This window comes from Thamnophis sirtalis, unplaced genomic scaffold (assembly GCF_051295495.1).
Source record: "Thamnophis sirtalis isolate CommonGarterSnake01/CBP01778 unplaced genomic scaffold, rThaSir2_p1.2 scaffold_8, whole genome shotgun sequence".
NCBI classification, from domain to species: Eukaryota; Metazoa; Chordata; class Lepidosauria; order Squamata; family Natricidae; genus Thamnophis; species Thamnophis sirtalis.
The window spans coordinates 47700409-47713067 of NW_028261388.1; positions in this window are offsets into that span (position 1 = coordinate 47700409).

A 12659-nucleotide genomic window follows, 5' to 3' on the forward strand; every position below is an offset into this window, starting at 1 on the left:
AATCATTTCCTTATCAGATTAAAAATTATAATTCTGGAAGAGTTTTTCAAGGCTTCACCCACAGGTTCATGGAGCCAGATGCAGTCCTGGTTATTAGTGCAGTAATTTTATATTATGCTTTTCTTTATACTAGACTGTTCTATTCACTATCAGAACATACATACAATCCACTTTTATCTATTACTATTTTTAGAATCCCTAGTTTTTTTCTAAAAGAAATAGCAACAACACTGAATATTTCAAACTTATTTTTGTTACTAGTATATCTGAGAAAACTAGACTTATCACTGAAAAGATTATAAAAATACAGTCAAATCCAAAATATAAATGAAAAATGCCACAGACAGCAACCACATTACAATAAGAAAAGCCCTTTCAGCAAAATAATAATAAAGAAAAAAAAAACCAGCAAGTGTTCCCTAGTTTGCATTGTGCATTGTAGAGTTCATTGAGCACAAGCAAAGGCTGCACATTGAGACACAGCAAAATTGGTTTGCTGAGACCTGAAATAAGGTTAAGCACCCAAACAATCAAGTTTCCATGGGATGAAGCTGGTTGTGGAACTAAAGCTGGTTACTTAGGGAGATAAATTATCAGCTTGAGGAAAAAGAATAAGAAAAATCAATGCAGGAGTGAAGAAATGTTATTGTATGAGACAAAAGGCTGGGTAGTCATGAAGCACCAAACAATTTCATCTTCTAACCTCTGCTCCTTGTGATTTTTTTTAACTGCAATTACATTGTGAAGTGTTTATACCTAGGGGGAAAAAGGCTTTTCTTTTGGTTTCCTTCCTACTGCTCCAAGCATCAATAGTTTATTTTGTACATGAAATTTGAAATCACTATCATTTGGACTATGATAGTGTATGATATTTTATAGAATAGAAACAGAATTCTATACCCAGCTTGAATGTGTCCTATTAGCGTTGTTTCCTAAAGTTGTCCATAACTCACAACCCAGAGAGTCATGTTCTTCATTTGAGCCATGCAAAATATCATCTTTTCTTCTCATGTCAAAGCTTGTCATTCATGATAGGTGTTTAGGCAGTTTGGAGTAAAATAAAAATGAAAAGAAAGCAGCTATAAGATTGTCGTAGTCATAATTCATTTTATTAATTTATGTATTTAAACTGGAAGTATTAATATGAGTAGCCAACACAATCCTGCAAAACAAAAACAAACACTAGATTGCAGCAAATATAGAAGTTATATAGCAGTCACCTGGTAGTTTGTAGTTCACATATAGTAGACCTAGCTCCCAACCCAATTTAAATAACCTAAGATTTGAAATAATAAAAACAAGAGTAGATTTTTCAACAGGAAAATTATTCTTTATGATGGACACTAATTGTAAAAATGAGCAAAAACAACAACAGCAAAAAGGCACATCTGAACATTCCTGTTTAAGCAAATATTTATTGGCATCAGATGGAACACAAATGTTTGCTATCCACAAAAGATATTATAGCCTAAACTTCCCAACCTAAATTACTTCCAGATGTATGGATTTAAATCCCCAAATTCCTCAACTATTGTGGCCTTTGCTGAAAATTTGTGGAATTAAAATCTGTATGTTGACGACAGAAGCAGCATTTGGGGAAGCTCATTAAATCATAAGTGAACAATATTCTTCCTTCTGTGGTAAAATACATTCCTGTGTAATAATCTATTTGGAGTTGCTGGGTGACATAAAATGGACCTCAGCTAAGTAGATATATTATTATGTTCTCTCTGAGAAAGGAACAAATTGCTCTCACTTTGCATAATCTACTCATTTAAATACTCCTTTGAATCCGTTTTTGCAAATCCCAGCCACTAACTCAAAACTCACTCTCTGTCTCTTTCTCTCTCTGTGTGTATGTATGTGATTAAAACTGTTTTCACAAATTGCACAAAGCAATTATTTGCTAAGCTACATGTTGTTGAATAAGTCACACACCAAGCTTAACTGTAAACAATGGTTTATAAATAGGTTCACGTTCTATACTAGATTCTAGCTAACTACATTATGTCTTCCTGGCCTGTATGAACCCAAACTGTGTGTAATTCCAGGGATGTTATTTTAGGGATGACCAATATTTTTATGACCAGCGATGATACTTATATGACAGTATCATGTAAGGCAACACATAAGAAGGCAAAATGGCCAGGTGGTCATGAAGCCAACAGAATAACAGGATCCAAACCTTTCAGTTCATGTTGCAGATTTGGGGGTTTGGGGATTTGTTTGTTTTTTTATAAATAAAGACAAATGATTATTAGTTACTAGAGCAAAAAAAAAGGACAAGATATAAAATAAACAAATAAATCTTTTGCTTCACAAAATCTCCCCTAAAAAAGTAAAATTGGCTCATGCTTTTTCAGAGGTTGTGATATACCTGGACTATTAAGGAGTAGTATGGTGAATTACTCCTCTCCTAATGTAAGATATCCATCTTATATCTTAACTAACCTCAATTCCAAAAGGGTTAACTCCATTCTTTCTGAAGATGGTTTGTGAAATGTTCTGAAATGATTTGTGATGCTGCATTTGGCCAAAGGCTGGGTATTTGCTCTCTCCTGTGGTTTGCCATTCTGGACCCTTGAGATTTGAGATCCTGTCCCTACATCACAGTAAGCCATACTTGGAATTCAAGAATATTGTACACGTCAAACTGTGGTTAATTCTCTAGACAAACCATGACTTATTCACTAGAATGTATAGGTAAAGGTAAAGGTTCCCCTCGCACATATGTGCTAATCATTCCCGACTCTAGAGGGCAGTGCTCTTATCCGTTTCAAAGCCAAAAAGCCAGTGCTACCCGAAGACATCTCCATGGTCATATGGCCAACATGACTAAACCCCAAAGGCACACGGAACACTATTACCTTCCCACCAAAGGTGGTCCCTATTTTTCTACTTGCATTTTTACATGCTTTCAAACTGCTAGGTTGGCAGAAGATGGGACACTCCGTTACGCGGCGCTAGGGATTCGAACTGCTGAACTGCCGACCTTCTGATCAACAAGCTCAGCATCTTAGCCACTGAGCCACTGTGTCCGTACCTCAGTATCTTAACCACTGAGCCACCACGTCCTTATATATTAAGCAATCAATATATAAATCACAATGTGACATAGCATGATTAACTTCAAGCACATTCTTGTTGCCATACTGCTGCAGATTTTTATATCAAAAGCAATGTTTTTATTTTCCCAAAGCATTACACAAAATCATTAGTGTATATATAATGCAATATAAATTCCAAATTATCTGCTATCAATAGGACTACTGCATTTGGGTTACAAAAATATAGATGACCACTATAAAAAAAAAATACAGAAAACGCTTAACATCTTGCTGTCAGCTAGTAATCTTCCAGACTATCATACTTTCAGGCCAGGCATGCTTACTCTATAAATGATATAGAGAAGCTTGCTTATAGACTATAGTGACTTTAATCATATTATTTCATCTACCATTGGTCTCCAGCACCTGGTAAAGAGGGGCTCTAAGCATGACAATTATTTTAAAAGTGACAGATAATAATCATTCTAGCAGCTTTTTTCTGCCTGTATTTAAAAATTGTTTATGCCTGACAGCTATTAAAACATCTTGTGGCAACCATTTTTATAGTTAATTATGCATTGCTTGAAGTATTTCATTAGTTATGTATTAGAGTAAACAAATGGGAGACAAAGAGTTGAGACTGCTTTCTGATCTTAACAGCTCTGCTTTATATTGAGACAAAGAAACTGTTTTTCTTTGTTCATACCTGCAAAATAATTCAAAAAGAGTTGTATTTTTCCCCTCTTTTATATCTCTAATTTGTAGGTGAAGACCTTTTTTCCCAATATTTCATGTGTAAAACAGCTTCCTAGATAACTTTGCTTTCTTCTTTAAAAAATACCATATAGAGTTTTGGCCAGCTTTTTGATTTTGCTACCTAAATAATAATCTGATTCTAAAAAAACTCTTCCCAGACGATAATGCACATTGCATACCAGTGGCATGCGGTGAGTTTTATGGCTGGTGAGGCAGCAATTATTTTAGACTTTTGGACTTCAACTCCCAGAATTCCACAGCCAAGCATGCTCAGTTCCAATTTAAAGCGACAGCATTTGTTTTTCTCCTTTGCTAAATAAGTTTCTTTCTTTCTTTTTCTTTTTCTTCTCCCTTCCACTCCTTCCTCTCTCTCTCCCTCCCTCCCCCTCTCTCAAACACACACACACACACAAAGTTGCACCAGGATTCAGAAAATTTAGGTTTTCCTCCTCAGCCCATGTTAGCAATTCCACTAGTAGCATTTTGGCTGGCAGGTGTAAGTAGAAGTGGAAATTCATTCTACTGAAAACATTTTTTTTTTTGCTTATGATTGGATAATTAAAATTTCAGAAGACTCAAAGGCATAATATTAGAGTGTTACATAGTGCATAAACTAAAGAACTGTCTCAATATGCTCCCTCCCCCCTCTCTCAAACACACACACACACACAAAGTTGCACCAGGAGGATGAAGTTTGAATTCCTCCCCCTCCCTCCGACCCGCAGGTACCTTTTCCAGCTGTTTCAGAGAGAATTTCAACTCTGCTCTTGCCTGCCATCATGAAAAGAAAACAAAAGGAAAAGGAAAAAGGCAAGAGCTGAGGTCAGGCTGAGCTAGCTGCTGCCAGAGTCACCATGTGGATGACTCTGTTTAACTGTTTAAAAAAGCCTCTAAAAAACACTCTCTACAGGAGGCAGGAGAACGATGTGCCTCACCTACATCAGGAATTTTTCGGCTTTTAACCCTTGCTTAGATCTGCTCGAGTGATCATAAAGTCAGACTAGATGAGGCACCTCATTCTCCTGCCACTTCCTGTAGAGGGCACTTTTTAGAGGCTTTTTTAAACAGTTAAGTGCTAAGCAGAGTCATCCATGGTGACTCTGGCAGCAACTAGCTCAGCCTGACCTCAGCTCTTGCCTTTTTCCTTTTACATTTTTTTTCTTTTCATGATGACAGCGGTGAGGCTCTGCCTCCCCTGCCTCCCCTGACTATACGTCCCTGTTGCATACCTATGTTAAGTATTCATTATTTTCTTTCTTATAATCTTTTTTTAAAAACCAATATTGTTGCATGAGGGAAATTCTTCATAAGAATATTATACATTCCCTATGAAGAAGTTAATAAACTTCCCTAAAGAGGTTAATTTGATTAAGAATCTACTTCCTTCTCCTCCTCCTTCTCGTGAGATTGATAAGCAAATTAATGCAACCGAAATAAACATTGTTACTTGCAAGAGGCATGTGCACATTTATAGACATGATAACTGACTGAAAAATCATGCTACTTTCATATGGAATACCCTGAATCTCCATAGGCAAGATTATATGTGTGAAAAGTGATCAGATAAATAAAGCCAACTGAATGGGGGATTCCTGTACACATTGTGTCCAATAAAGCTTGCTTACAAAGAAATCATGCCAAATGTTCTCTAGTATACGTTGGAATGCCATACTTAATCCGGTATTCCTAAGGGAGCTAGATGATAATTTAAAACTGATCCTTCTAGCAAATTCATATGCCACTGATGTTCATAACAATTCTGAGCAACATTCAAAATTGCTGTAAAAATACTCTGAGTCATAGTCCATTATTAATATATGAAGCGTTTAAATAGATAGCTCCAACTGTATAAAAATAGACGATGGAGAAAGACATAAATTATGAACTCTGGAAATGTAAGAAAGTTGGAGTTGATCTCAACTCTGATAGTATTTTGTTTCCTAGCATAAAGAAAGTCAATGAATTATTGATGACAAATGCTTTCATAGTAGAACTCTTATAAGATGTCCCACTGATGGCCTAAGAGCTTAGGCAATCTAATGTAACATGATCTGACTTTGGAAAAAAAAACCAACATGGGATAATGTGAGATTTGGGGCAAATTCTGCAGATCCATGATGCTATATTCTGGCTCACCTGCTAAATCCAGGCGAACTTCAAAGACTTTTTCATAAAGAGTGAATAGGAACAAACCATCCTTGAAATCATCAACAGAACTAGGAAGTTCCATCACTTGTATGCATCTGTAAACAGTGAAATAGGTAGTGGGAATATTTAGTCATGGGAGTGGGAATATTTAGGAATTACCACACTAAATACTTGAGGATTTCATTGTGCCAGATCTCAATGATATAATTTATAGGACAATCATCAAAATTGATGAAGTCATTCCTGAGTTTCCTAGAACTCAACAATTTATGTCAGTCCTTTAGGGCAACCTTATCCAATTTGGTGTTCATCCCTGCAGTAGGGAATCAGTTGGAACAATTCACCTTTACTGGTTGTGGTTTATGCCTATGTATGTGCTATCCCTATCTCAACCCATCTCAAAAACCCCTAGGACTTTCCAGTTAAATTCTGAAATACACATATTCTCTTTTTTTGGAAGATCAGATTTGCCAGAATGAATGAATACCTGATATAGAAATCTACAGAAGAGTTTTTGATGTTATATAATTCTTTAAACTGAGACAAACTTATTAGAAATATTTGAAATCACAAATCTGTTTATAGATTTTAAAAAGTGGTTTTGCCAGTTGTGTGTTGTTTTTTCTGTCACAAATTAATGGTTCAGTCAACAAGGGACTTTGTATGCTTTGACTGTTCGTTTTATTTGAGGGGTAGGGGTGGCAGTACTATTTTGTCTACCACAACCATCATTCATTTCTTACATAATTCTTTTGTATTTCCTAGCTACTCCTGACACTGACCAAGCATGAGAGAGGGGCATGGGGTAAAATAGAGGGCAGTATTCACCACAGAAGATCCAGGTGTGAAGTTCCCAAAAGATGTCCTAATTAATTTACAAGCCTTGAGACAAAGTTCAAAGGAAAGCCAGTCATTTATTAGGAGCAATATTCTGGCATGTTCTTCTGCAGAGCCAAATCTGATTTCCAGTTAATGAAACTTTGAACTTTACCCCGTGTCTCCTCTCCACTCAGTCTGTGTTATAAATCATATCCACCAATGAGGTGCTGCAGCAGACTGTGAACTTTCGCACCTCACGTGCTTGCTGTAGAATCTGAGATCCGACCCTGGTCAAAGGTATGCGAGAGAGAATTCTCCCTCCCTTTTCCCTTTTTCCATGTCAACTTGATAATAGTCATGGAAATGTTTTACAAGTTGACACTAGGACAATTTGGCATGACCAGTGTAGTATGGTTAGCTTGGTGCAGCCAGTTCAATGCTACCAACTCACTACCACAAAGTGTCCTCTGCAACTGGACAGACGTGGGGGATGTGAGCTCTGAAGAGCTTCACTTGAACCCTGTCTGACAAACCAACTCTGGGGATCCTTTTTTGAATCAGAACTGCCCTGGAGGGGGCCAAGAAGGGGAAGCATATCATAGACTCAGGGGGGAGGCAACAGATCCCTCACAGGTTGGAGAGTAGGGGCAGCAGCATGGCTGCACAAGAAGCTGGCTTCCAGCTAAAGCAACTGAACAGGAGTGTGAGGTTGAGATGAAAGACCGGTAAGAAAATTCATTTAACCCTCAGTCATAAATCAAAACTTGGAAAAGGCAAATAATCTTGAGAATACAAATAATATTAATAGACAGATCTGGATTTTTGGCAAAAGCAAAGAAAGAAAGGAAAATGGAGGGTTAAAACACTACCACCACCCCCAAGCCATTTGTTTGAAACAATTCAGACAGAAAGGGAGAAAGTAGAAAGTGACAAATCCACTCAAATACAAACTCTAAATTTGGTTTTGGATTTGAAATAGAAACGAAACATTCCAAAGGAATTACTTCGTCCGAATGTCTTTCAACTAATATTTCTTAAACAACTCCAATTAATGCGAGGTGGAATGTAACAAGGGAGAAAGATCAAGAAAACACACTATTTTCTCACTGACAACTGATAACCTAATCTTGCTTGTGAGGGAAGTTTTAATTAACCAACTGCCATAAATCAGAACTTGGAAAAGCAGGAGGCAAAAGAAACATACCTGAATTTGGCTGTATGCAAGTGTGTTCCAATTAATATATTTTAAGCAACTATAACCAACAAGAGGTGGAAAATAGCAAAGGAAAAAATAAAAACAAAATCAAGAACTGGGAAAATACAGGGTTTTTTCTCTTTTTTTCTGCAAAAGATCAAGATGGCTCCAGCTTCTCTTCTGTTTTCACATTAGTTGAATTAGCTAAATTTAAGGTGGACCAGAACTTTGAAATTACTATATAACTAACTGCAATTTTGGAACTGGACATTAAGGAAGAACAAAAGACTGAGATGGCTCCCATTGCTCTTCTCCACAGCAGCTGAATTAGATAAATTTAAGGTGGACCAGAACTCTGAAATAAGAACTGTATAATTAATTGTAACTTTAGAATTGGACTTTATGGAAAGTTGGGAATTTGAAGAACTATGTGAAATTATAAAAAAGATGCATAAATCATTAAAATCAAGCTTAAATAGAATTCTGAATTCAGAGAAGCAGGTATAAAGAAATGATGGGAAATAAAAAGCAGACAAAAAATTTCACTGGGTTTGGCAGCGGTATGGGGAAAATTGAAAAGGGGAGATGTGTCCCAACAAAAGCAAATAAAAAGCAGACAAAAGATGTTTTGGAGGTTGACAGTGGCATAGGGAAAATTGAAGAAGGAGGTTACGCCTCAACAAAGGGAAATATAAAAGATTTATTTGACGTGGTTTGGGGAAAATTGAAGAGGGTGGACATGTCAAAACAAAGAAAAGGGAGAAGGTAGGAATAGAGAAGTGGAAATTGTTATATGGGAAAATACAAAGCTGAGATAAGGGGTTTACTCCTAAATATGACAAAAAAATTAAGTTGTTAACTGATTGATTATGATAATGGAAAGATAATTAAATAAAGGTTAAATATATATGGAAGATGGACAAATATGAAATTGATACGGGGAGATTGTAAAGCAGAGGTTTGTGATTCACTTTTATACATGATAATTAAACTGAGTTGCTAATGATTGAATATGACAATAGAAGGAAAATTAAGCATGGGTCAAAATATACAAAACATGAACATATATAGAACTTCTAAGATGATGAACAAAGTGATATGTATACCGCTTGTTATTCTATACAGTAGATTAAGGGAATTGTAATGAACAATGAACAATAAGGATTGCCATTATAGAAAATTAAGGGTAACCTAAACCATGATATGGAAAAATGGAGAGGGAACACGAAATGTACTCACATGTGAAGCTATTGAGATTTAAAGACAGAATCACAAGGTGGAGGTGTGTAAGGATGCATAATTATATAAAGATAATGATGAAAATAGCTGGGAATTGTAATTAGGTCTACATCTCGGTCAAAATGAGGCGGGGGTATGTGTTTAAAAGTACGATAACTACATATGTATACATTTTTCTCTCTTTTAAATAAAAGGAGGAAGATATATGTTAAAATTAAATATGTATATTGAAAAGGAATTATAAATACCATCAATATATAATGGAGCTCACTCAGAAGCTGAAATACATGAAATAAATGAGATGAAGTGTGTGAAGTAGAGGGGAGAGGTAAGGGAAGAAGAGAGGGATAGGAGAGAGGATGGGGGAAGAGGAGGAGAGAAAGAAGGAGTAGAAAGGGGAGAGAGGAGAAGGAGAGAGGAAGGGGAAGTAGAGAAGAGAAGGGCGACAGAGGGAAGAAAGGAGGTAGGGAGGCAGAGGAGAGAGGGAGAAGAAAGTGATGGATAAGGTACAAATATGGTGTATGGAAAGCAGAAGAGCCAATAATTGATTTTGGGAGTTGATGGCAAGACGAACTGATGTAAACATTTAATAATACAACACAATGTTGGTTATGTAATAGTATACACCTGGTTATATGTTATGTTATGAAAATGAAAACATTAAAAAACTTTACATATATAAAAAAGTGGCCTCTGCCAACTTACTGTCGCCAAGTCATCATAGGATAATTCAACACAGCCAATTCACCGGGGGGGGGGGGGATAGCTCAGTGCAGATAGCCGGAGGGAGAGCCATTCAGCATTTGGACGATTTGGCAGCAGTGGCAGTTTTGGGGCCATTTGGCAGTGGTGGCACACAGAGGGAAGGTGGTGGGAAGATGGCAGTGGCCAGGTATGTCCTATTTTCACACACTGCCACGCTGACCTCTGGGAGCTCTAGGAGCTATTAGAGCTCAGCAGTGACAATGGGTGTGTGAAAATGGGATGTTGTCAGCCTGTACTGCCACTCCACCACCCACACTGCCTACCATTGCCACTGCCAAACAGCCTGAACTCCAAATGGACCAAAACCTAGCTAAGCAGAAGGGCTTAGAGTGGCTGTTGCAACTCAGTGGTGGTGGTAGCAGTGGGAATGAGACGGGTGAAAATGGGAAGTTGTTCCATTCTGCCCTACAGCTTTTCACAATACTTATGTTTTTGACAGCCAATGGACAGACGTAATGCTCAGGAACAGTCAGAGTCACTGTACTTTCCACACTGTGGAATGCAGTTACAGGTTATATTTTCCACTCACAGGTTGATGAAAATAGGAAGAGTTAGTTAAATGTGTGACTTTAATTACTGTCCATAATTTGCCTTACATTAAAACCTATCACTACTTGTCAGCTTCATTCTACAGACAGAAGAGGGCTCATCAATTGGTGTAATACAATTTATGATGGAATCTTTAACTGCCATCTCAAGAACCACATACCAGCATGCAAATCCAGCCATAAAATTGTATTTATTGTTCTTCAGAAACATTGTGTAAGCTACATGTTATATTATACATAGATTTGAAGTTCAGGTTTTGCTTACACAACACAGACTTTTTAATCCTTGTTATTCCCCCCACTTTTCAAATTTCCCAAAGAGCTTGTTGCCATTGTCTTTGTTGTTAGTGATGGTTATGAATAAAATTATTTCCACTGCTACTATTTCAAGGGCACAGATAGAGGACATAGTAAAACAATTAATAGCTTGGTATTAAGATCCCAATCTTGAACTCCCCATACATTTGCTTTAACATTAAAAAATCCAAATTGAATTATATGCTGTCTACTTAGTGTAATAAAAGTGTAGCCAACTTTTCTCAGATGATTAAAAAAAATACACGTTTTCACAATTATGTCCACAATCACAAGACTGACAGCACCATATCACAAATCTCACATACTATCACAAAAAATGCTGAATTTTTGTGCCATATATTACAAAATGATTTTAGTGGTTATTGGATATTAACTATGGATATTGCAGTTGCCATAGTGCCTACAAACAATTTGCTGCTTATTCCTGAAGTGATCAATAGTTCAACCCTATTTTTTCCTCCTAAGTATTTTAGGAAGAATATGAAACTCTTCTTGCAGCAATTTGCACATCTTCTTAACCAGGAAGGTTTTATAATTCTTCCTAAATTCAGAAGAAGTAGTTGGTTGGCATTTAATGGGACACTATTCCCTATATTCATCTTTTTTTAAAAAAAAACTCATTTCTTCAATTTTAAAAATTCTACAAGAATGGAAATATGAGCTGGAAATATTGCTGAATACAAATAAAGGATCAAATTAATATGCTGCACATTGGAGACATTGAGTCTATATATGTCAAGGACATAGTTTAATTTGTTGCATTTTGTCCAGTAGTGCATTCCTAATGCTCACCAAAGTCAGACGAAGGAAGCATTTCTGAAACCGCTTTACTTTGATGGCAAATATCAGCCTAACAAAACAAGCAAATTGCAGTGGATCCATTGCCAGTAAAGACAGGCAACAGCTGTTGAGTAGCCATGCTATTTTTATTACTGTTTTTATGCATAACAGAAGCACTCAATTCTTTTAAAATGAACACTTGAAAAGAAACATATATACATTTAATGGGCAGCACCAATTCAAAAGCTGTTTAACAAATAGCCTGTTTTCATCTTTTCTGACTCGCATATACCTGATTATTTACTGTGCACTGTAGCAAAAAAAAGCAAAAACAAAACAAAAACAAAGACAATAGGACATTTGCTTATAATGACTCTATTGAACTGTGCATATTATTAAGCATCTTTTCTCCAATGGACGGTAATAGTCAAAAGGCAATCGATTACTGAAATGAGATGTGGAGAAAGCTTTTTAAAATAGGTTTGTGAGCTTCGCCACATCCCATTCAACATGCCAATTACATTAAGAGTCCTGCTTTATTTTAGACCCTGTTATCTTGATGTCCACCTTGACAACACCCAATACTTCACCAAATGATGCAAAAGACACATTGTGTTGTTGGTATTGATTATTACATGGTGACATTTCGTACAGCTTTCTGCAGAGTCTTTAAATTAATGAGTACACTTTCAAATGTCTTTGTTGTTGTTTCAGCAGAGGCAGCAGCGGCAGGAATAACCAGAATAAGGCAGATCTTTACATTCTGTGGTTTAGCCCTTATACTGAGGATTGGTAAATATTCCAGACCCAGAGCTATAGCTTGACAATTTGTTGGAATCATGGATAGTCATATCGTCTTGTGAAATTACCTGATTTAATCAATGAAAACAACCTATGAAAATAATGTGATTTCTTTCTTTATGTCTGACAAGGTCATAGAAAAACAGATGTGTACAAAAGAGACAATAATTATGGGTACAAAATGACTAAAAATATTTTAAAAATCCCTCCACCTTTTCCAACCTTACCAGGAGATTCTTTTCT